Genomic DNA, 24,905 nt, shown 5'->3' with positions numbered 1-24,905 from the left:
AAGTTGACCTGTATGGACTATATCAGCATGCTTGCCTTCTTGCTTCCAGCTGGATTTTACCAATGAGTATCTCTTGGCAGGAGATTAGAGGAAGAGAAGAGATGGCTATTTATTCTCCCAGCTCCTTCCCTGAAAAATTACGTTCCCTTTCAAGGTAATCCTATCTATACTATCTCCTTCTGGGTTCTAGTAAACTCTCCCTTATATCCTGTTAGGTCCAAAGATATTGACAACCTTCTTGTTACTATTCTCAGGGTATTACACTATCTTTAGTTTCTTTACCTCCTGCTCACATTTGTAAATAGTTTATTTATTACACATATCTTGACCTTTTACCTAATACATGCCATGTGTTTCTTGCCATGTGGCCATGGGTGGTTGCCGTGACTAATTCAGTCCATCAGTGGGCAATACTGTTATGCTCCTCTTCAATTCTGTTAAAAGAAAAAAAGTATATACCACCTAACTTGTGAAAGGATTTGTTGGACCAGCACTTGTCCAATATGGTAGCCACTAATCACATTTGGCTAAATTTAAATTAACTGAATGAAATAAAATTTGAAATTTAACTCTTGGTCACATAAACCATATTTCAAGTTCTCAATATTCACCTGTGCCTAGTGGCTACAACGTTGGACAGGGAAGACATAGGACATTTCCATCATTGCAGAAAGCAATGCTTTAGACTAGTATTTGTATAGTAAGTATGCAATTTAAAATCTACACGGAGACAACATTTATAGTTTTGAAAACCATTTACAAAATGAAAATGATTTTTCTTATATTCATTATCCCATAAAATCATTCCATTCAAAAACTATTTTCAAAAATAAATTTTTTCTTAAAAATTATTAATAAATATTATATATCTGATTTATGTAGACTGAAGCAAAATTTTTATAAAGTTTATTTATGTTGAGTATTTGAATATTAAAAATAATATAAGCATAATGTATTAGATCGACTTTGAACATAGCTGCTATATTAGTTTCCTCTGACTGCCATAACCAAATACTACAAACGTGGTGACTTAACACAAATTGATTCTCTCACAGTTCAAGACCAGAAGTCCAAAATCAAGATATCGGTGCTTCCTTCAGAGGCTCTAAGAGATTCTGTTCCTTGTCTCTTTCAGCATCTGACAGATGCCAGCATTCCTTGGCTTGTGACTGCATATGCCTCAATCTTCACATAGTTTTTCTTCTGCCTGTGTGACTCTCCTTTGTGTGTCCCTTATAGGAACACTTGTCACTGGATGAGAGCCCGCCTGGATGAGACAGGTTGCTATCCTCATCTCAAGATCTTTAACTTAGTTACATCTGCAAAGATACCTTTTCTAAGTAAGGTAACATTCACAGGTTCTGGGAATTAGGACATAAGCATTTATTTGGGGGTCACTATTCAACCCACAGTAGGGACCAAGAGTTTTTTGCATATCATATATGCTTGTGGCTTCTCTAATCAAGAGATGAGGGTAAACTGTATCTGATCTCACCTTGGGACTTGTTTTGACCAATAGAATGCAGCAGACATGACATTCTAGGACTTTTGGGTCCAGGTTTACAATGGCACATAGCCTCTGCTTTTGGTCAGAGGGAAAAACAGCTGCTATGTGAGGAAGTTCACTTATTGTCCCTGAGAGAGTGGCCACATGGAGAGAAAAAACCTCTGATGCATGAGACACTAGAAGCCCAGCCAGCCCCTGAACTACAGGTAAAAACTGAAAGAACAATGGGACTATTTATGGAGGTTAGAAGACCAGTAAGCAAATTTATTATTGGAGGATGGAGAAGAATGCCCAATATTAAGCACTGAGGAAACATTTGAAAAAACTATTATGTGCAGGAATATAAAGATAGAAAATATACCTAAGGATTTTTGCGGATCTGGCTAAGCAGGTGTCCAGGCAATTTTTTTTTTTTTTTTTTTTTTTTTTTAATGGAGTCTTGCTCTGTCACCCAGGCTGGAGTGCAGTGGCATGATCTCGGCTCACTGCAACCTCCACATCCTGGGTTCACATCATTCTTCTGCCTCAGCCTCCAGAGTAGCTGGGACTGCAGGCACCAGCCACCATGCCTGGCTAATTTTTTTGTATTCTTAGTAGAGACAGGATTTCACCGTGTTAGCCAGGATGGTCTTGATCTCTTGATCTCGTGATCTGCCTGCCTCAGCCTCCCAAAGTGCTGGGATTACAGGCATGAGCCACCGCACCCAGCCTCCAGGCAAAATTTTGAATGTGCAGTTGGCTTCTGATATGGTTTGTCTGTGTCCCCACCTAAGAATGTCCCTTCATCTTGAATTGTAACTCCCACAATTCCCACATGTTGCAGGAGGAACCTGGTGGGAGGTAATTGAATTATGGGGCAGATCTTTCCTGTGCTGTTCTCGTGATAGTGAATACGTCTCATGAGATCTGAGGGTTTTAAAAACAGGAGTTTTCTTGCACAAGCTCTCTTCTTTTGTCTGCTGCCATGTGAGATGTGCCTTTCACCTTCTACCAGGATTGTGAAGCCACCCCAGCCATGTGGAACTGTAAGTCCATTAAAATTCTTTCTTTTTTTGCAAATTGCCCAGTCTTGGGTATGTCTTTATCAGCAGCATGAAAACAGACTAATTGGTACCAGTAGAGTGCAGCGCTGCTGAAAAGATACCCAAAAATGTGGAAGTGACTTTGGAACTGGGTAACAGGCAGAGGTTGGAACAGTTTGGAGGGCTCAGAAGAAGACAGGAAAATGTGAGAACATTTGGAACTTCCTAGAGACTTGTTGAATGGCCTTGCCAAAAATGCTGATAGCAATATGGACAGGCTGAAGTGGTCTCAGATGGAAATGAGGAACTTGTTAGGAACAAGAGCAAAGGTGACTCTTGTTATGCTTCAGCAAAGAGACTGGTGGCATTTTGCCCCGCTCTAGACAGTTGTGAAACTTTGAACTTGAGAGAGATGATTTAGGGTATCTGGCAGAAGAAATTTCAAAGCAGCAAAACATTTAAAAGGTGATTTGTGTGCTGTTGAAGGCATTCAGTTTTATAAGGGAAGCAGAGCATAAAAGTTCAGAAAATTTGTAGCCTGACAATTCGATAGAAAAGAAAACCCCATTTTCAGAGGAGAAATTCAAGCTGGCTGCAGAAATTTGCATAAGTAACTAGGAGCCAAATGTTAATCCCCAAGACAATGGGGAAAAGGTCTCCAGGGTGTGTCAGAGGTCTTCGTGGCAGCCCCTCCCATCACTGGCCTGGAGGCCTAGAAGGAATAAGTGGTTTCATGGGTGGGTCCCAAGATACCTGTGCTGTGTCCAGCCTAGGCTGTGGCTCAGGCTGTGGCTTCAGAGGGTGCAAGCCTCAAGCCGTGGCAGCTTTCATGTGGTGTTGAGCCTGCCAATGCAAAGAAGTCAAGAATTGGGGTTTGGGAACCTCTGCCCAGATTCCAGAGGATGTATGGAAACACCTGGATGTCCAGGCAGAAGTTTGCTGCAGGGGCAGGGATCTCATGGGGAACCTCTGCTAGGGCAGTGCAGAAGGGAATTGTGGTCAGAGCCCCCACATGGAGTCCCTACTGGGGCAATACCTAGTTGGGCTGTGAGAAGAGGGCCACCATCCTCCAGACCCAGGAATGATAGATCCACCAACAGCTTGTACTGTGCACCTGGAAAAGTCACAGACACTCAATGCCTGCCACAACAGCAGCCAGGAGGGGGATTATACCCTGCAAAGCCACAGAGGCAGAGCTGCCCAAGACCACGGGAACCTACTTCTTTCATCAGTGTGACCTGGATGTGAGACTTGGAGTCAAAGAAGATCATTTTGGATCTTTAAGATTTGACTGACCCACTGGATTTTGGACTTGCATGGAGCCTATAGCCCCTTTGTTTTGGCCAATTTCTCTCATTTGGAATGGCTGTATTTACCCAATGCCTATACCCCCATTGTATCTAGGAAGTAACTAACTTGCTTTTGATTTTACAGGCTCACAGGTGGAAGAGACTTGCTTTGTATTAGATGAAACTTTGGACTGCAGACTTTTGAGTTAATGCTGAAATGAGTTAAGACTTTGGGGGACTGTTGGGAAGGCATGATTTGTTTTGAAATGTGAGGACATTAAATTTGGGAGGGGAGCAGAATGATATGGTTTGGCTGTGTCCCTACCAAAATCTCATCTTGAATTGTAATTTCTACAATTCCCATGTGTCATGGGAGGAACCTGGTGGGAGGTAATTGAGTTATGAGGGTGGACCTTTCTTGTGCTATTCTCGTGATAGTGAATAGGTCTCATCAGAGCTGACAGTTTTAAAAATGGGAGTTTCCCTGCACAAGCTCTCTTCTCTTGTCTGCCGCCAAGTGAGTCATGCCTTTCAGCTTTCACCGTGATTCTCAGGCCTCCCCAGCCACGTGGAACTGTAAGTCCATTAAACCTCTTTTTTTTTTTGTTACAAATTGCCCAGTCTCAAGTGTGTTTTTATAGCAGCATTTTTTATAGAAAAAGTACTAATACAGTCTCTTAGACCTACATATTATAAGGTATTGCAAAAATGATATTGACTAAAGAGGAATGATTCTAATTTCAAGTCAAATGTAGAGAAAATATTTTCAACTGAGAACTTGCTGAGTTGGAAAATAAAATATTTTCTCATTCCCACATTTTTGAGTTAGAAAAATGTTCTAAAAGTGAGAAAGGGCCCCAGGAAAAAGATAGAATTCAGGACATTGTCAATAAAATGTGACTTTAGTGTAAAGATCAAATCAACAGTGTAGTTACAAGATCCCTAATTTAACTCAGTGCCTCATCAACCTTCTCAGCTAGACAAAACAGCTTGTAAGAATTTTAAGAATATTGTTCCACAACATTCTGACTCAAAGCCTGCATTAGAGAGGGGCTTGTCTTGAAGAGATTTGTATGTGTGACTTTTTCACTTATAATTAGATTTATTTTGGATTTCGGATTTACAATTTGATACACAGGAAGCACACTAAATTTCTTAAAGTATTATATCAGCTTGAACTTAAAAGAACATGGAAGGTGCAAAATGCAAAAAAGGTCTTTTTTAAATTTCATTTTTCTCTGGGCCCTCAACTTGTTTTGCAAACAGTAGACTGAGACAGCTACCTGATGGCAAACATGGAAAATTTCCTATGAACAAAGGAAATATGATTCAGAAGGTGGAGCCCAGAGCCCCACAAACAGAAATATAAGGTATTAGAAGCAGTGGATTAGATCATCACTTCCATATAGCAAAACCGAACCTGAATCAAGAAACATTCCTTGCCTCCAGATTAGGGGACACTGATAAGATGAGCCTGACTGTATTTCAGAATTTCTATTGACTAGTGACTGCTATGTGCCTTCATTTCTCCCTTTTATAAATGAGTGTCTAATGTGGTTATTCTAGTCTGTCTTAACATTATATTGTTGGACATGGAGGTACAGATAACTTGCATTTTTGCTTCACAGTTCATATCAAAAGGAGCTACACTTACGAAATTTCATGCACATCTGTATGATCCCAATGTAGATCAAGAGACACTGGGCATAGAATTTGATATTATAATTTGTTGAGACTTTGGGAGTCTTTGGAGCAGTTGACTATAGTTTACATATGGAAGTAATGTGAATTTTTGTAGCCAGAGGGCAGACTGTGGAAGATTGTACGTAACTACAGCCAGTAAGAATTATTCGCGCACTCGCCAGTTCTCTGACCAAGAGAGCACGTCTGTTTACTCATACGTTGAATCTGCACTGAACTTGTGATTTTTTTGACAAGTTTAATGCAGCAGAAGTCATATTCTTGGATTTTTGAGCCCAGACATTCAAATGTCGTATAGCTTCTGTTTTAGCTCAGAGAGGAAACAAGCAGCTATAGGAAGAAACCATGTAAAGAGAGAGTGTGTGCAGAAAAAGAAGCCCTGGAGTATAAGAGCCTGTGAAGGGAGAGATAGAGAGGATCAGCCAGGTCCCAGCCACTTCAGTCAAATGTTTGAGAAACCTGACATGTGAGCAAAGCTATCATGGATTCTCCAGTCAGTGCACATGTTGCAGAAATGAGCTTTTCCCTTTAAGCACTGCTTAAATTCCTAAACAGCAGAATTGTGAGAGTTAAATGATTGTTTTAAGCCAATAGTGTCATGCAGGTTCACTGTGCACTGGTTACTAACTTGTCTGAGTCCAGTGAGCTAGAACAGTCACATACAAGTTCCATGAAGCAGGCTTATTACTTACAGATAGGGAGCAAGGGACAACAGAAACCTACTATTCACTATGAGCCAGTTACCCTCTCTATAGGGGGCAGAGGGGTGTCATACACCCACACCTAAGTAAATGTTTTATTTTAAAGAGTGTAGTTTACTCTGCTGGGAATTACCAGCAAAGAAAAAGAAAGTATTGAGTCCCTAGTAATTGTAGAGTTTACAAAAAGTGAATTGATGTTTGCTATTAAATAAATTATGTGTCACAAAACAACATTAAATAGTTGAATAAACACAATGACTGAGGAGTGACAGTGAGCAGGAGATTCGTATCTCTATTAAATAAAATAAAGATGATTTTTCTTGTAAATGGTCTTTTCGGAAAAACTTGATGAAAGTAAACACGGACATTTTTGTCGCTTCTTCCTTGAAACCATGCAAATATACAACTGTGACACAGGCCATGATGCAGGTTAATAATGCAAATTATCAAGCTCATTCTCACTACTGAGAATCATAAAGATGCAGAGAGAACACACATCTTAACTGATTGGAACTTCCTAGCATGGTTTCCAGTTAAATATTCTAGTTAAATAGATAAAAAACCTTTGATAAAAGTTTGTCACTTGTATAAAATAACACACCTATGCCTTCAATATTTCTTACTGATAATCTCTTTTCTTTTCCTCTGCCAATATGTCATATTTCGATTTTGACATTTTAAACCTTTGGTTTGATGAGGGGTTTTTCCACCCTGGACAAATGTATGTAGTTGGATTCAAGAAGAGTAAAAGGTTTGTTCTTGAGTACACTGGAAGGTGATAGTGGTGAGAGATAAGAGGAGAACTACCAGAGGGATATCCTGTAGGCAGGTGTGTTTTAAGAAAGAGAACATATGGAAGGTAAGGACCGGGATTCTTTAAAGAAATTATTTAATAATTTCAACTTTTATTTTAGATTCAGGAGGTACATGTGCAGGTTTTTTATGTAGGTATATTGTGTGATGCTGAGGTTTAGGGTATGAACGATCCCATCCCTCAAACATAGTACCCAATAGGTAGATTATCAGCCCTTGCCTCCCTCCCTCCCACCTCTAGTGGTCTCTGGTGCCTGTTGTTCCCATGTTTATGTCCATGAGTATCCAATGCTTAGCTCCCACAATGCTTAGTTCTCACTTATAAGTAAGAACATGCTGTATTTGGTTTTCTGTTCTTGCTTTAATTCACTTAAGAACCTGGATTCTTTAAAGCCACCCGCTAACAAAACAAGGTCTCTTAGGGCAAGTCTGCGTATACTCTGATATACCGAGACTCGTTTGAAGAGTGCTCCTTTACATTATCTTACATTTGGTAATCAAGCTTTTTAATTGTTTATCCACAATGCGTTAATAGGTACTACACTGTCATAGCCTGCAGTGTTGATGTATTCTTTTCTGCCCAGGAAGGCAAGAGTATTTTGTGTGATTCTCATTTTTGTGACTTTAAAGTAGATGAGACTTCAAATTTACACATTTTCTTCCATCGCTCTGTGCTTTATTACATGGTTAAGTACTTTAAGATTTATTGAATCCAGGTGTTTTATTCTCAGTAATCACCAGAACTCACCTGATTTGATTATGCCAATCTGTTATTTTCAAGAATTTTTTAAAAAATATCCTTTCCCAGTTAATATTGTATATGTGGCTTTCTTGATTTAAAAATATATTAAGAAATGTTGTAATTTTATGAAAGATCATTTGAAAAAGTTTACTGAAGCATTTTTTTTCCCTTATGCTCTAACAAAGCTTAATAACAAAGAATGTATTCTAGGGTAATATTTGGGGCAATTTCTAAAACGCATTTCTTGCAGGGATCTCTACACTTTCCTCATGAATACAAAGCAATGTGTTTCTGTTTTTCTGGGCACAGAAGTGGATATCACAATGATGTAACTCCTTATTCACAACATCATTGCAGCTCCATATTAAAAACATTTTTGCTTAAATAATGAGCATTTTTGCTTATCGTAAAGAACCCATATGAGACACACAAAAAAATGTTTTTCCCAGATGGTCCTTTTTGCATTAAAATTACTAACCCAGACATCAAAAGCAAACAATAAAGTGTTGAAATATGTAATTTGGGCCAAAACAACAGAGTCTTGAACTTCCACGGGCTTTGCGATTTTAAGAAAACAGCTGGGTGTGTGCAGGCAGTCAGCCCAGCTATGACTCTGAACCTCTGTTGTGTTTCTTTTTCTATACAGTCACTATGGGTACAGTTTCCTTCTTTTGGAAATGGAAGCATGGTTATAATAATTCTTGAACTTGAGAAAGGCATAGGCATTTGCTTACCTTTTATGAAAGGGGGAAACCATTTTTAGTATTTATGGTATAGTCAGTTGTTTTTGTTTGCACCCTGCTATTCGTTTGCATTTTTGCTGGTAAAATAACCAATATGTTCCTTGAGAAACTACCCCTTTCTCCACAGACTCAGCCATGGGTGTCCCACAAGACATATAGCCTTCATTTCAAGTTGTCTAGGAATCAGCCATATGTAATCTAATCACAACCTCAGTCATTTCCCCAGGATACACCCACAGCACTGGAGGTACTGGTCCAAGGAAGTTTTGATATCAGCTGTGCACTAAGTCCAGAATGAGTGCTTCCTCCATCTGATCAAGGCCCTGACACTGAATCAGGGTCACCAATGCAGGCTCTTCTCCCTTATCACAAATTCTGTCTTTGGACTTAATTACCTTTGCTGGTCATCTTCACCAGGGCTTTGGAGGCCCATCAGGCCATTTTGACAACTCTGAACTTGAGAGTGGGAGTCTGAGGTGGACACTCACTTGAGGAGGGCTATGAGACATCATCTACTCAAAAGGCCAGAGCCTTGTGCTAGATCCCACAAATATCCAATTATCTACCCTTATCAGCTCATGGATGGTTATTTCCTTTACATTTATACCACACAAAGGACTACTTGAGGATTCCCCCATCCACCACGAAAAAGAAGCCAGTTCCAAAGGTAAGCTGACATCTCCATTATCAGAGACAGAAAACTATCAACAATTTTGTAAGGAACCTGTTACCAGTTTAAAAGAAAATAGTACTATATATACATATATAGAGTGCATCTGTAAAAGAATTAAGCAGAGTATACATATTTAATTTTAAAACTATGATGATTGCTTCCTGCTTCTCTCCTCCTCCATGGGTTCCCTGGAGTCCTTGCAAGCTGGCCAGGATGTCTCAGGCTGAGTTTGAGAAAGCTGTGGAAGATGTCAAACACCTTAAGACTGAGCCAGGGGATGATGAGATGTGTTCATCTATAGCCACTACAAACAAGCAACTGCGGGCAACATAAATATAGAATGGCCTGGGCTGTTGGACTTCAAGGGTAAGACCAAGTGGGACACCTGGAATGAGCTGAAAGGGACTACCAAGGAAGATGCCATGAAAGCTTACATCAACAAAGTAGAAGAGCTAAAGAAAAAACACGGAATGTAAGAGACTGGATTTGGTTACCAGCCATGTGTTTATCCTAAACTGAGGCAGTGCCTTGTTTTTCTAATACTGCAGATGATGGAAACTGGGAAAATAACCAGTTAACCCAGCTCCTCAAGGCTGCTCACCACAGGGCTCTAACAGATTAGGGGCGAAAACGATTACTGACCTTCCTTGAGTAGTTTTTAATCTGAGATCAATTAAAAGTGTATTCATGACTTAAAAAAAAACTATAATGAACACAGGTTTTGGATAATTAAGAAGCAACCTCAACAAGTTTCTGAGATCCATTATTATAGAAGTATGGAGTAACAATTAACAGGGCATTCTAGTTAACAGAAGCCTGAACACGAGATCATTTCTTGTATTTATTATGTATTTGCATGCACATTGCAAGATCTTAAGAAATTCACTAAGCAGTCATAACGTTTGCTGTCTAGGAATCTCGAATATGACATTAAAAGAACAGCATTTTCATGATCACCCCAGTGTAAACCTGACACTCCCCATCATTATTAACATTCCTTCAGATAATGTCTGAATTTCCTTCCACTTTCATTGTGGGTATTGGGAGGGCAAAGAGTAGAAAACAACAACTTAGGGAATGCACAAACATGGAATTGGGATTTGCAAACCATATTCAGGAAGAATCAGCTTTGGCTAGAGCAATAGTTTTAGTGATTTCATGGTTTTTAATTTTTTTAAGGGCTCTGTTTAGATGTTTCAGGATTCTTTGAACTTCCCACTGGCACATGGGGAGTGGGCATCAAGTGGATGGGGCTGTGATGTTTTTAGACACTACAATGAACTGAAGTTTGTATTTTCCCCCAGACTCATATGTTCAAATCCTAACTCCAAATGGGATGGTATTAGGAGGTGAGGCCTTTGGAAAGTAATTAGATCATGAGGGTGGAGGCCTCATGAATGGGACTAGTGCCCTAAAGTAACCCCAATTACCTCTCTGGCTCTCTTTCTGCCATGTGAGGATACAATGAGAAGTCAGCTGTCTGCAACCTGGAAGAGGCCCCTCACCAGAACCCAACCTTACTGGTACCCTGTGTTAGTCTATTTTTGCATTTCTACAAAGAAATACCTGAGGCTAGGTGATTTAAAAAGAAAAGAAGTTTAATTGGCTCACAGTTCTGCAGGCTGTACAGGATGCATGGTGCTGGCATCTGCTTCTGGTAAGGAGCTCAGGACGCTTACAATTATGGCAGAAGGCAAAGAGGGAGCCAGTGTTATCATGTGTGAGAATGAGAGCAAGAGAGAGAGAAGGCGGAGGTCCCAGATGCTTTTAAACAACCAGATCTCACATGAACTAACTGAGGGAGAACTCATTTACTACCAAGGGGATGGTGCTAAACCATTCCTGAGGGTTTCGCCTCCATGATCCGATCACCTCCAACTAGGCCCCACTTCCAACATTGGGAATCCCAGTTCAACATAGATCTGGAGGGGACAAACTTTCAAACCATCTCATACCCTGACCTTGGGCTTCCAGCCTCCAGACTATAAGAAACAGATATCTATTGTTTATAAGCCACCAATCTATGGTGCCCTGTTATAGCAGCCTGAACTGGCTAAGACAGATGCTATTTTTTCCATGTTCCAGGTTTCTTGCTCACCATCCTCATAATTTGGCACCTTCTTTTCTAGTTATGGATATATTAACAGCATTTACTAGGAGGCTATCAACTTAGGGCCTGTGTTTTTAAAGTGACTTTGAATATGTTTTCTGTTATCTAGAAGGATCTCTATAGTGAGTTGTTTCAGATATGTGGGCTCTACAGCCAGAATGATGGATTCAAATACTGCCCTGCCACTTACTTGCTCTATGACTTTGAGTAAGGTAAATAACCTTCTGTGCCTTAGTTTTTTCATCAGCAAAACGAAATTAATATTAGAATCTCCCTCATAAGCTTGTTATGAGAATTAATGCACTAATACAGGAATTGGCAAATTTTTTCTGTAAAGAACCAGATACTAAATAGTTTAGGCCTTGTGGACTATGTTGTCTCTGTTGCATCTACTCAAGTATGCCCTTGTATTAAATAGAATGGAAGCAGCCATAGAAAATACCTGAATGACTTGGTGTGGCTATATTCCAATAAAATCTTACTTGCAAAAACAGTCAGTGGGCTGAATTTGGTCTGCAGGATGTAGTTTGCCAATCCCTGGAATACTTGTGCACCAATACTTAGGCCCATTGTAAGAACTCCAAAAATATTAGTTTTTTTTAAAAATCATCATGGTCATTTTCATCATCATCATCATCAGCATATACTCATATACTCATTCAACAAAGGATAATAAATCCTATGTGCTAATTTTACTGTGTAGTTCTCAGTGTTGTTCAGACTTTGCTACTTCTATGCATTTCCTGCACTCAGGGGTCAGGTACTCAAACCTTCCACTAAACTTCATCTACCGACAGAAGGAGTAAAACTTCATCCCATGGTTCTGGGCCTGGCAATAGCCCTAAATGCGGAACATGCCTTTCACGTGTCAGATTTTATCTGAAAAATCCATGTAGTGTTTGCATTATACTCTATAGTATATTTATGTTTCCTTTAATACAAAAAATGATGACTGAAACCATTCATCACTGAGTAAAACTGACCATGTTTACCAAACATCTTCTGGTTTTCTATCATATCTACATTTATACAAATTTGAGAAATGAGGCCTATGATAACAGAAACTTAAGCTTTGAGGTTGGCAATCTGCTTAGAGTTTAATAGCCTTGATATTCTATGTGGGTATTAGATCTTTCTTAAACACAAAGAAAGGGAATAAAATTAGGCAACATAGACACCAAAAAGTTCACTGAATAATTTAGGGAACTCCATTCATTGTCTTTCACTTGGCAGGTGACAAAGTACGTGTCTGGGCTCCTGCAGCTCTGATCTTACCCTCATGGCTCCGGAGTGTTGATGATATACAGGAAATCAGCATGTGTCCATTAAGTCGTATAAAAAATAAAATTATAAAAAAATACGAAAGAGAATGTGTGTGAAAGAGACTATGAGCTGAAGCATATAAAATTTTCAATATTTGACCATTTGTGGCAGTTTCTATGGTTCAACCTAATACTTCTCCAAAGCTTGTTAACCAGCAATGGGCATAGCACTGGTTTTTAAGTGAAATATTACCACTGTAGGTCATAGTAAGAATAACACTTTCGGGCTGGGCACGGTGGCTCACGCCTGTAATCCCAGCACTTTGGGAGGCTAAGGCAGGTGCATCAGGAGGTCAACAGATCAAGACCATCCTGGCCAACATGGTGAAACCCCATCTCTACTAAAAACAAAAATTAGTTGGGCATGGTGGTGCGTGCCTGTAGTCCCAGCTACTCGGGAGGCTGAGTCAGGAGAATTGCTTGAACCGGAAGCAGAGGTTGCAGTGAGCCGAGATTGCGCCATTGCACTCCAGCCTGGCAACAGAGAGAGATTCTGTCTCAAAAAAAAAAAAAAAAAAAAGGAATAGCACTTTCAGACTCTGTTTAAAAAGTGCCCCCAGAAGACAGAAAATGGAAATAGAAAGCAAAAGTTAGTGGGTAATGCTGAAAACAATCAGAACATTTTATTTTTAGTAGCCTAAGGGTTTGAATTGTGATCAAGGTTCATAGTCAGAATAGATATAGTTTCAGACATTTTTGAGAAATGATCCTTGTGGGTGCTTCTTGATCCAGCAGGTGCTAAGAAATAAAACATCAGGACCAAAAGAATTAGCCTTGAGCATTGCATGAAAACACTTGGAAAGATGAAGTCCCCTGTGTTCTTCATGGCCATAAGCAAAGTGCATTTATTCAACCATTTTATCAGTGTGAGGTGGAGAGAAGCAGATGTTGTTTCACTCTTCCTCTGTTTTAATCAGTTGCCAGACAATACTCTGAAGACACATGACAAATTTCTGTTAGCATCACCATTTCCCTTAGTTAGCCAGCTTAGCACCCACAGCAGACTTTTCAGACTCTTATATTCTAACCAAGATACACTCTTTCCTAAAGCTCATTTAAATTCCAGTTCTTATCTCAAATCCTAAGTTTTATATAGGAGTGAATAAACTGGTGATGAAACCACACAGATAGAGAAAGTAACCAAACTCAATAGCACCATTGACATATGAAGAGTGTAAGTATGAAATATGCATGAAATTTTGCAACTTAGGGTACATCAGCCCTATATGAGTCTTCAGATATTAAATTCCCAGGTCTAGATCTGGAGAAATAGAAGCTCAGAGTGAGAATTTGGGTAATCGAGGAGGAAAGCAGAGCGTTTCTAAGCACATGTGAGTGTTTCTACCTGTGGATTGGCACATTTTATGTAGCCTTGGAGTTTAGATTTGCTGCCTTCATTCTGTCTTAGATTGTATGACTTGAAGCTTCAACTGACAAGGCAGGGGGAGAAAAACTAAACAGTCAAACCAGTTTCAGAAGAATATATGAAAAACTAGTCAACATTTTCTGATGGAAATCACTGTCAAGTTGACAAGAAACTTGGCCTCCCACTATATCAAAAATTTGATCCAAATGGAAAACATTTTCTAATTAAAATTCCTAAACATACACAGAAGTTAAAAAGGATAGTTTTAAAAACCCACCTATATTCAGTTTTCAAAATGTTTCCCTCCTTGTTTTATCTACCCCTTCGATTGCTGAAGTATTTTAAAGCAAATCGCAGTTGCACATCATTTCACTCCCATCCATACTTGGATCTGCCTTTCCTAAAAATTAAGGATATTTTCTTTTATAACAATATTGCCACTTGGGCAAAATTTAAAATGATAATTTATCACTAAAAAATGTGTACTGACTGTTTATCTTCCTCCTCATTGCATAAATGCATGTAATAGGAGAGAAAGAAAAAAAAGGGTGAGAAAGCAAAGTGAAGCCAGGAATAAAAGTATTGAATATCAGTGTATACAGAAGGTCCCATTCTAGTCTTAAACCCAGTCACTTGCTTCACCGGGACCAAGGCAGGAGGGAAACTCTGGCAGTCACAAGATTCAGTGTTTATGAAGTGGACTAGCATCATTTCTCTGGAGAACATAGCTTTTCCTGTCTGTAAGATGTGTGAGGAATTTCTCCTGGATGTCTTCATGAAGAAGATGATATGAGATTTATTGGACAATATACTTTACAAAATCCCCACAATAAATACAAAAGAAGTTTTGTGCCGCTCCTTGTTAGAGTGTCCTCATTGCACACCAAGGTCTAATGCTGAATCCAGCTGAGTAAAAGTTGTCTGACAAGGGGCCAGAGCCGTGTGTCATGTCCGCCTGGTGGCTGCCATCCCAAGGTGCAGCAGAAAGCCCATTCATTTCAAATAAGCTTTTAATCTCCCTCTCAGACTCCCAGTGTCCCAATTCCCCCATTAATAATACAGCCCTAATTTTAAAAACTTGAATCCAGCTGTTACTACTTTTAAATGCTGTTATCCATTGCAAGTGAGTGTGACACCAAATGTGTCTTCCACGTTCATTCATCATTTGTGAATTTGGCCCAGTCACTGGGTTTTTTCCCCCTGTTGTTCAGGAGGGTTGCGAATGCCAAAAGCAATCAATCTATGAAGCAAATCAATGTGAACAGCCATTGGGGGAAGAGCTAACCCTGCAGCTATCTGCTATTTTTTTTTTTTTAAATAGAAGCTGCGCTTGTCTTTGGATCTAATGACTGGAATACCCATGCACTAGAGGGACTGTCTCCCTTCAGCTTTTAGAAAATTCTCATACTCTGGGCCAGCTTAGCCGATAGTTTCCAAGCTGCAGGAACAGCTTGAGGCTGAGGGCGGTGGTCCTGCTCCGTCAGTTGTGGGAACCAGGTGGCTCCCGGCATCCTCGGCTCTCTCACCTCCACGCTGCTGCTGTTGCATTGATCCTGGACTAGCGCTCTGACTCCTGAACACTCTACCACCTACCAGCGATATCTCTGAGGATGGTGCAAAATGCAATTTATTTGTGCCCTTGGTGTGTGTAACATAGCTCATCATGCTTTTAAAGATCTCCTCCTGGCTTCTGCTAACAGCCTTTGCTTGCTTCCTGCAGTTCTGTTCAACACACAGCTAAATAAACCTGCTTGACGTTGCCATCTCTCAGGAGTCCAACCAGAAACACACTGAAATCATATACTTAGGTGAGATGGTATCAAGGAACAATGAGAAAAAACAACTCAATAACTAGGGAAAAAAATTTGAGTGCACAAATATTTTCTTGTCAAACTTTAAAAAGAGAAAGAAAACAAAAATATTTTTAGAAATTTGAACATACCCACAGTGGTAAAATATGTCCTGCTCCCACATTGCATATTTTCCTGGGTATAACATTCCTATTTTAAAATCGTAGCAACAGATCCAAGAAACAAATGTCTTTGAAAATTCCATTTCATGGAAGTGTCACTGTATGCATTTAAACTTTTTTCCTACTGAAAATTATTGCAAACAGCATGAAAAACGTCAACACAGGAAACAGAGTAAAAGTAATGGATGATCTTAAAAAAACAGAGGGATAAAAATGTCCGTGAAATACTATGCTCAAATGACTAATGTTAATATTTAAGTTAAATTATTCCCTGTAGGCAAGAAAATAAGATGTCCACAGAGTAATACATAAAATAATAGTAGCAGGGGAAATAAAGTTAGAAAAGTCAGTAATATATCCAGATCATTCTAGAAAGCTGGCAGAGAGACTATCCAACAATAAAATAAAATTTGTTAATATTGCAAAAGGACAGAAAATTTCAGATTACTGTTGATTTTTCCACTATACCAAAAACATCGTTAGGTGTTTTATGTTGCTTTTGGCCTGTAATATCCAGATTATCTATTCTATTTCCTGTATCACTTTGCAGACGTCTTACTTTTAATTCTGTCACTCTCTCCAATGCATATACTCATTCACTTATTTTTAGATTTCTATGTAAAAGTAAACAGTATTCGTTCATTTTCCTAAATACAGTCTTTTCTTTGGAATCTTTACTGTTAAAAAGTCTAGATGTTGAATCCGACTTTCCTGTTTTCCCGTAGACATTTGCTTTCCTAGATTCCAAAATAGCAAGTATTTCAAACGTACCTCAGCATTACTCCATTTTAATTGAAGGCTTCCTGTTAGAATTATGTTCAGCATTCTGGGCGTTACAGTACATTGAAGAAAGTCACAATTAAACAAACAAAATAAAAAATAAACTGGAGGGTAATATGTAGATATTTGTCTGCAGGAGGTGAAGTCCCAGCTCCATGTTAAAGAACAGGAAGAATTTAAGTGTAGAGAAAAGGGGAGGCTGTTTCTATGTACCAGGCTATGTCACTGCTTATAATTGCTTACAGCCAATTCCCATATTAATCTCCTTATATCTTTGTATGTATATCCTAATAGTCCTGTTTTTCTGGAGAACCCTAACTAATACAGAGAGTGAGCTGTTTATCATTATCAGAAGGGCCTTACAGTGACATAGCCTGGCACATAGAAAGGGTGTTATGTATACCACTCAGCCGCAGAAGGGAAACCTGGACACTAGAGGGATGTCTGGCAGAGAGAGGGACAGAAAGAGTCTGTCTTTGCTTATGATCAATGACCATAAAAGCCACACTGCTGACAAAGTCCAATGCCAGCTCTAGAAGCTATTGTATCCAACCTGTCCTCTTTAGTTCCACTGGGGGAAAGCATGGTCATTTACTCACTAAATACACCCCAAACCACACCAGAAGAAATAGGACCCTGAGGTCAGGGCACATGATGAGCCACTCCAGGGGAGCCCTGAGCATGATTACAGTGTTTGGTAATGAAATGTTCCACACTACTCTAGATGTTACATTGCATATTGACTACCCAACTCTTAACACACAGAGAGCCCTTCTGGAACTCATCAGCATCTCCATCTACCATCGCTGAGTCTTTTTCATTCTAATTAAGGGTTTCCAATTCTTAATTGCCCAAATCTCTCTGGGGGAGTCTCAATACACAAATCACAGATTGATTTGTTTGTAGTGGGACAAAATTACTGTTTTCCCCATAGTTTTAAATTCTCCTCTAAAGAGAACCTATGATTGGGGTCATTCTTTATATAAAGTAGTAGTGTATTACAAGAGGGAAGATTCTGAACAACCCAGTCCGTCTGTAGACTCACCATAGGTACAGGATACCAAGGTTTACAACCAGGCTCCAAGAGTGGAATAAAGAGAGGAATGAAGATTAGAGAAAAGCCTTTGATTTTCTACTCAATATTCTAAGAAGTGAGGGTGAACATTCACTCTTTCATTAAAATCAAGCCCAGATCCTTTATATTTTTGTCAGTGACCATAGAGTATATGAATATCCTGGAAAGTCAGTTGTTCCAAGGGCACTTTCTAGATCCTCTTGGCCAGAAAACTGTCTTCCTTAAACCCAGAACCACGACTTCCACTGCTTAATCAACAATAAATAATTGCCTCCATTCTGGCAGAGCTAGATGTCTGTAGAACTGATTGTCATGCCGAAAAACCTTTATCATTTTTTCTGCAATTTTTCCAGCTATCCAAGGACATTTGCATTCTCAGTTACAATGAGTAGCAAGACATGGGGCTATTATTTTAAATTCTGGGCATCATTCTAGAAATATAGGAATTCGGAATAATTTTCTGTGGAAGGATGTCTAAGTGTTGCAGGGGTTATTTGGACATCAGTGACATAGCCTGGTACATACTTCTAGTTGAAATAGTTAAGAAGTCATATACTAGCTTCCATTGAGTTGATCCAGCTAGGTCCTAATTTTCATATCCAACCATTTTGAGAGGTAGCAATTCTTTAGAAAAAGATTGGTTCTAAGTGTCAGAAAGGACAACTCATGTCAATCTGTGTACTAACTTCCATCAGAATACCTCTTGTTTTAGTATTAGGTATGTTTGAGTTGCACACAATTGTCATCTGACTCAGTTATCCTAACAATTTTTCATTCATTTTTTCTTCTCTCTCTTTTAATGGTCAACTGATTAAAACAAGATGAACACAGAGCCTCCCAGCAATGAGTATCTCCGGGTGCACTCCCTGGCTTCTGCTTTGGCTTATCATCTAACAATCCCTCTGACTCAGACTGTCTCTCACCAAGGCTGGATTTTGGTTGCCTGTTTCTACTGTGTGATCAAGACATTGGATGTGCTCAGATCCCAAGGGCCTTTCGCTGCCCTAGACACTCCTATCTAATCAGTATGAAAAATGTCCAATGTAGTAAATGCCACTTTAATTATAAGCTTGCTTCAACTGGATTAGAATCAAAATAAGCATGCTTAAGAAAAAAATTAGATCTGAAAAGCAAAATTAACCAAAGAGCTTCAGGGACAGAAGTCCATTTCTATTTCATGATTAAGTGATTTTCTTCTGTAATTCTCATTTTAATATTCTCATTTCCACCATAAACCTACACCATCATCCAATCCCATGAGTTTTTACTCAAGTACTTTTATTCTTTTTACTTGCCTTTCTGGTATGACTTCAGATATCCTGCCTTTTTCCACTTCAGGGCACCCCTAGTTTTGGATGCAGATGCTAAGCATTAAAGCTGTAACAGTAGAGGTTAGTTAGCCATGGGAACAGTGACTTTAGAGTTAGACTTGGTTTAAAATTCTGGCTCCAACACTTGTTAGCAGTGTAATCTTTCATGCCATATTTACCCCTCTAAGCTTCAATTTCCTAACCATAGAATACTAAGAAATAATAGTTATTTTGCAGGGTAATTTTAAAGACAAATCAACCAATGTTGATACTGCCTTTGGCAAGAGGCCTGGCAAATGCAGTATACCACCTGACAAATGCTACTTGTTGATATGGGTAGGAAGATGCTCACCAGATCCATGTGTAAATCTGGAATCAGGAAGACTCAAGCTCAGACGCCATCTCTAGCACTTGAGTTGTGACACTCTGGGCAAGTCGCTTAATCTCTCTTTGTTTTGCTGGCTCTTTTGCAAAATGGAGATGAAAACACCTGTCTCACAGGTGTCATTTCTGTGTGCTGTGTTGATTAATACAAGCTTCTTCCAAAAGTTAAGGCTCAGTGGTATTTGTTTATAATAAATAAAGCGACCACCACTCACCTTTGAAATACCCTGCTAATGAGAAAGAAAACATGATCATCATCTTATAAAACTTTCCAGCAGCAGGTATTCTTGTTCTGTCCTCATGGCCATAAATAACACCTTCTATTCAATTTGTCCAAATTGTTCCCTACCAGACTTCCGACTCCAGGCCAGGATCTCTGGCACTAAAACAGGCAGAGTAATGAACAAAGTGTCCTCTGCTTTTTATGCATTCTACAGATTCGGAGTATAGTAGGAGGGCAACCAGTGCAGTTGAGCCTAGGTCAAGGATGATAAGAGACTCCAAGAAACCACAGTGGTCTATTGTTGATAATGTTGAAAAACCAGATACCTCAGTTGTTCTAAAAATAGGGTTATTTTTTCTAAGCAGATATAAAAATACCATTTAGAGGCCGGGTGTGGTGGCTCACGCCTGTAATCCCAGCACTTTGGGAGGCTGAGGCAGGCGGATCGGGTGGTCAAGAGATCGAGACCATCCTGGCTAACACAGTGAAACCCCATCTCTACTAAAAAAAATACAGAAAAATTAGCTGGGCATAGTGGTGGGTGCCTGTAGTCCCAGCTACTCGGGAGGTTAAGGCAGGAGAATGGCGTGAACCTGGGAGGTGGAGCTAGCAGTGAGCCGAAATTGTGCCACTGCACTCCAGTCTGGGCTACAGAGCGAGACTCTGTCTAAAATTTAAAAAAAAAAAAAAATACCATCTAGAAACCAGCTGTATCATAACAAGATAAATAAAAGACAGAGTGTGATGGTTAATTTTACGTGTCAATTTGACTGACACATTAAGGGATGCCCAGATAGCCGGTAAAACATTATTTCTGGGTGTGTCTGTGAGGGTGTTTCTGAAAGAGAAAGGCATTTGAACCAGTGGACTGAGGTAGCTGCCTTCGTCAATGTGGGCAGCATCATCTAATCTGTTGGAGACCTAAACAGCACAAAAAGACAGAGAAGGAGCGAATTTTCTCTCTCTCTCTCTCTTTTTCTCTCTCTCCCCCCCTCCATGAGCTGGGACACCCATCTTCTGCTCTGAAATACTGGAGTTCTTGGCCTTCTGACTCTGAGACTTATGCCAGCAGCTCCTATTGTTTCGCAGGCCTTTGGACCCAACATGAATTACAGTCTGAATTCGTAGTTCTCCATCTTGCAGATGGCATACGATGGGACTTCTTGGCTTCCATAACCATGTGAGCCAATTCCCATATTAATCTCCTTATATCTTTATATGTATATCCTACTGGTTCTGTTTCTCTGGAGAACCCTAACTAATACAGAGAGTGAGATGTTTATCATTAGCAAAAAGGTCTTGTGACAGGTATACTATTGTCCCTAATTATTTGCTGCTACTCTCTGTGAGAAGACTATACTTCTCCACCCCACTGATGGCAGGTTTGGTCACATGACTTGATTTGGCAAGTGAAATATGAGCAGTATGCCACTTGCAAACAGAATCTTTGAGAGCCACTGGTAATTCTTTGCTCTTAGACATTTCTTCAAAAAATCTTCTCTAATGATTTCCTTGTGCAGGGCAGAAGTCCCTGTTGGACTTGACTGGACTCTTCTTGAGAAGGTTGCAAAGATAAGCTAGTAGTATGCTTAGCATTTCACTTCACAATGTGGGAGCACGGCATCCTCAACTTTGGTTTTCAGTCAACACAAACTTACACACATACACACACACACACACACACACACAACCTCATACATATTTATATTTATATGTTCTAGACTGTTGAGTAAATTCCCTGTCTTTTGTTATCCTCTGTGAGATAATTTAACTTCTTAATGCAGTTGGAAAATGTGGTGCAAATGATACTGTCGTAAATGAGAGAACTTCATCAACCTCCAATTAGAAGTTGAATATGTGAACAGCATAATAAAATAGCCCATTTTAGTAATCTACAACAGAAATTAGTTCAGGGAAGACTTTATTGAAAGGATAAGACTAACAAGCCCTAATTAAATGCATTTTTAAAATATTTCCTTCATTTCCGGACCAACACTGTCCAGTAGAACTTCCCGCAATGATGGAAGGATTCTACATCTGTGCTATCTGATATGGTAGCTACTAGCCACATGTGGAGTACTTGAAACGTGGTTAGTGCAGCTCTGAAGATGAATTTTAAATTAATTTACATGAAATTAGTTTACATTTAAATTTATATAACTCCACATATGACTAGTAGCTACTGAATTAGACAGTGCACCCTAGAGCCTGCATTGAAAGAGTATCTTTTCCTAATAACTGAAGTGTTCTTTATGTTGCTATATTTGGAACTGAGAAGCTTATATGTATGTATATGTATAAGCTTATATCCATATACATATAGACTTCTTAATTGTACACACACACATCCACATACACACACACACATGTACACCCATGTCTATATCTTTCTAGTTATCTATTTATGCAAGTACCAGACAACCTTGCCCTTTTTTGTTTAGGCAACCATAGTATGCCATTGCAGAGCCAAGAAAGTATTTCCTGTTTTGTTCCAGACTTCCAGGGAGTACGGGTACTCCCATTGGAGATCTAATCTAGCTTTAGGGAGAAAATCTTACAGAAAAGTATTTCCTCAAGATGAAATTTGCAAAAATGTCGTACCACATTTTAGAATCATAAGTCAAAGATGTTCTTATTCAATCCATCCATTGATCTAGAAAGAACTATTCCCAAATTATCCTGACAACTTACAATACTATATTAACAAATCTCTATAATTTAGTTCCTCATCTTTTTACCAGAAATTAGTTCTTCAAGTGACCAGATTTTAGTTGCCCCAATCCTTATATTGAAAATGAACTATATTTTTATTTCACTGTATAATTAAAGGAGTTTATGTACCTCATTTTAAAGGAACACCACTGCAAAGGTATGATGTTCTGAAATCTGCTGTAATTATAAGAACATGGGATTTAGAAAATACTTTGGGTTGTGAAGATGTAATTATTTGGGAAGCCTGGAAAGTTGGATGCAGGTCTACTATCAGGGACATTTAGACACTGATGGTCTTTACTATGTGTGGATATGACCTTCCTGGTAGACTTTCTCAGGAAGCAGAGACCAGGGAAATCCTTGTTAGTCAGGCCATATTGGTCCTGCCTCAGAGAGTTTCTTTTTCCTTGGCTGACTAACTAAGACATGTAATCTATTCTTAATGTGGGTGTGGTGTGTTCTTTTTCACTTCATTATAGAGCATCAGAAAGACCTGATTTTACTTCCTAGTGTCAATGTGAGAATTAATTCATCTATAGGATTTAGTATAGCAACTAATATCCTGCCATCAATAAATAACTACTGATTTTTTAATTGAGTTTTAAAACTAAAATGTAATTTTAACTAAAAAACAGAAACACTTCTAAGAAGCATACGATCTTTTGGAATAAAGTAAAGGGCTATTCATTAGAAAAAGACAAAGCTATACCAAGCATACTGACAACAAAGCCATCCCCAAAAGTAAGGGAACGACTCAGTTCAAGATCAAGCTCCTTTCTATGGATATGGTAGGCACTAACAGCATTGACCTTTATTAATATGAGAAAAAGAAACTAATGAATATAAAGCAGGAAAGCTGAGACACTCTGAGGTTTCCATGAACTGCTTATGATTGCTCACATGCCAGACTCTGGAATTTTTCCCATATTTCATCTCTAGTTTCCCTCGGCCCAGCTGAGTATAATTAATAAAGCTCTAAGCACCTGCAAGTAGCTCCCAGAAGCTACAGAGAAGGTAACCTTCTCTGTAGGCTATGGCAGAGAATGCTAGTTATCAAGTCTTACCTCCATAAAGGAAGTAATGCCGTCAGTAGGATTAGTCTCAAATAGTCATTGTGATCTTTCACTTGGATCTTTCTCAACTTAGAAACCAGGTTTTGAAAATGTTAGTACACTTTCAGAAACAAACCTGAAGAAGATAGTGACATTTTCCAAAGTAGCCGACCAGCATCATAACCTCGCTTAAGTAATGAAGAATTCAGACTTGTAACAGAAGAATATTAAATGTGGGAGCAGCTATTTTTACAATGTTTAATGTAAAATGTCTATCAATCTTATATTGATTATGTCTAATGTTAAATACAATACATCAAGATTATTTCTGAAAATGTAAATAGAGCAGGAATCAGAAAGAGTGGATTTATCAGGATTATGTTTTGTATTTGTCGTGCCTTTATTCCCCAGGAAAAACATAAAACTCTCTGCAGCTAAAGTGTCTACTTGACTGCCTGATGATGATTAACATTTAAGAATTTGCTCTGGGGGAAATAAGGTGGAAATTTAAATAGTGTTGCAATTTGCCATTAGTGCTGTCTTTCACTGTCTATTTCCAAATGAGGACACAAGTAAAAGATAGTGGGGAAATCGCATGGACTATATAATATTCAGTACAACCCTCTTCCTCTCATTGATTCTGTAGGTACATGCTGGTTTAACTGCATAGATGACTTTGTTTTCAAGCTGTTAATCTTTAAAGAAACTTTAAATCTTCCTTATTTAGCAAATATTCCTATAGTCTTTGGATGCAAAGTGTCTACATGTACATGTAGACACAGAGATATATTTTATATTCATCAAACAGAATATCAATTCATTCCGAGTTGCAGAGTCACATCCTCTAAGAAAGCATTGACTCTCCTGATTGCTGATAATATACATCCCTCCTCCCTTGATGGATTATACCATCTAGTCCCTTTACTTTTGAACCCCAGCAAAGGGTCTACTATCCTATGAGATGAATCTAATTAAATTTTAGGGCATACTCAAGTGCTAGAAATAAACAAAAGTAAGACAAGAGCTCACGTATAATAACAATAGTAATCCCCACAGCAGTCATTTAAATTAATGTTTGTAATCAAGCAACATAAACACCATAATACAAAGGCAGAACTAAAATCAGCATTCCACCCTATAAAACAGAGGGTGAGGGAGAATGCTGGTAATATTGACAAAGATACTTTTACTTTACCCATGTAAACATCAGACTGTCTTGTTCTCCCTAGGCTTGCTTTTCATTCTTTGGTATGACAGTTCTGATTCTTCAGCCTCCCCATGAAGAAAAGAAAAATTCTCTTGAAGCTGAACTAAATTCATCAGCAAATGAAATTATATTCATTTGATAAAATGCTAAATGGAAAAGGCAGGTTTATTTTAAGCCGTCAACAGGCTGTTTTAGTTAATC

General features: G+C 38.9%; 1 protein-coding gene and 1 pseudogene across 18 annotated transcripts in view; both read left to right on the top strand.

The window, feature by feature from the left end:
• HMGN3 (high mobility group nucleosomal binding domain 3) overlaps window positions 1-24,905 on the top strand; it is a 1,231,743-nt gene that overhangs the window by 983,454 nt on the left and 223,384 nt on the right. The gene's annotated exons all lie outside the window — the stretch shown is intronic.
• Window positions 7,996-10,714, top strand: LOC126953908 (acyl-CoA-binding protein-like; annotated as a pseudogene).

Source organism: Macaca thibetana, chromosome 4 (assembly GCF_024542745.1).
Source record: "Macaca thibetana thibetana isolate TM-01 chromosome 4, ASM2454274v1, whole genome shotgun sequence".
NCBI lineage: Eukaryota > Metazoa > Chordata > Mammalia > Primates > Cercopithecidae > Macaca > Macaca thibetana.
This window is presented reverse-complemented; position numbering and strand designations above follow the sequence as displayed.